The sequence below is a fragment of the Atta cephalotes genome (genome assembly GCF_000143395.1).
Source record: "Atta cephalotes unplaced genomic scaffold scaffold00067, whole genome shotgun sequence".
Taxonomy (NCBI): Eukaryota; Metazoa; Arthropoda; class Insecta; order Hymenoptera; family Formicidae; genus Atta; species Atta cephalotes.
The window spans coordinates 871,856-873,745 of NW_012130131.1; positions in this window are offsets into that span (position 1 = coordinate 871,856).

Sequence of the window (1,890 nt, forward strand, 5' to 3'; positions counted from 1 at the left end):
TATATATATATATATATACATATATATATATATAAAATGTATATTTATATTTACAATATATATACAATACGCATATTTTACGAAATATTTTTCAGAAGAAAAAAATTATTTGCATGTAAATAATGTAAATAATGTCACTCGGAATTTACAAAGAGATTTCATGACATGCAATTCACCGAATTTTTTTCATTCTTTTACAAGTTAAAAACAAGTTAAATTGTTTATTTTGTTAATTGTATAAATGAAAAAATATATATTTCAAAAAAAATTTAATCGATAAGTGAAAGAATATCTACTGAATATCGGAAAATGCTTTCATTTGGATAATACGCAAACTCATTAATTTAGAAGTAATGTGAAAGATTAATATCGGCATTGTGCCATTTTTTATACAAATTCAGTCACAAAGTCAGATAAATTACCTGAGGCTTTTTTGCCATTTTGTTATTCATCGGACGAGATCAAGTTGACGGATGCTTCCACTTTTTCATCTCGCGTATCAAAACTTATGTTAATGTTTTCTACGAACGTACGGACTTTATCCTTTTTTAATATTATCATATCAAAAAGGATCTATGCAAAACATTTCTTCATTATGCGCACGTCGATATTGGCTAATTTAAGGCCACATTAATACTAAAGTTTCTCATAATGTCAGCGAAAGCACATAATGTCACGCCGTCTGTTAGACAAACTAAATAAAAGTGGTCCATTAGTTATTACATGTGCGTGGTAATGACGTGTGAAAATAAACTTCTTATTTAAAGAAAAGAATATTCTTTTCTCGAGGTATGCTTTTAACATAAATTACCATTAAAACATCGATTTTCTCATCAAAATTAATAAAAACGGCATCCCACACAGAAAAGACATATTTCTAAATATACATACACATATATGGATAAAAAATAAAAAAAAGAAATAATAAAGGACAAGCATTACTGTTTATTAAAAAAATTAATTAGTCAATACAACTCTTATCAAATTGACAATATAAGTAAAAAAGACATGTAAGAGTCGGTTACAAAATTCACACAAATAACAAATTAAAAAAATTAAGATACGAAATTCGACTATATAGTTTTATTAATTTGTAAAACAAATTTTTTAGTATAATCAATGTAAGATTGGTATGAGATAAGCAATAAAAATTATAAAGTTATAACTCGATATTTCATCGAAACTTTCTCTTTTGAAATTAAAAGCTGATGGTTAATATTGAGTTGTCCGGAAAATTCGTACCAATGTTGAAATGCAGAAGATTTAAATTTTAGTATACATTTATTAAATTATATAGGTTAGTCGACATGAACTTTCCGGACAACCCAATATTATTAATAGTGAGATGATATGATGAAGGAATATCAATGTTACGAGGTAAACACGTATTACAAATTAAAGAATAACAGACAATGCAATCGGACCAGAATGGATACGGCATTGCGATAAATATGCCTGCGGGAGGAGTCTTTTAGCAAACTTGAGAAAAGTTTCTTGTTTTATATATTTTATATATATTCTCGAATGACTTGAAATCATCTAACGAGGCCTCCGTACTTTAGTGGCCAGCTTTTAGACACTTTTAACATAAACCGAGGGTTTTGAATTCGCATGTGGAATATTCCATGCGAAATCCAGACGTAAGCCGAGAGCCACTCCCGCCCGCCACTGTGTCCTCGTTCGCTTTGAATTTATTATAACTTCGGGAACAAGGATGTGTCTGTGTATGTGTGTATGTGTGTGCGTGTGTGTGCGTGTGCGCGCGTATGCGTGTGTATGTGTGTGTGTGTGTGTGTGTGTGTGTGTGTGTGTGTGTGTGTGTGTGTGTGTGTGTGTGTGTCGTGTCGTGTGTGTGTGTGTGTGTGTGTGTGTGTGTGTGTGTGTGTGTGT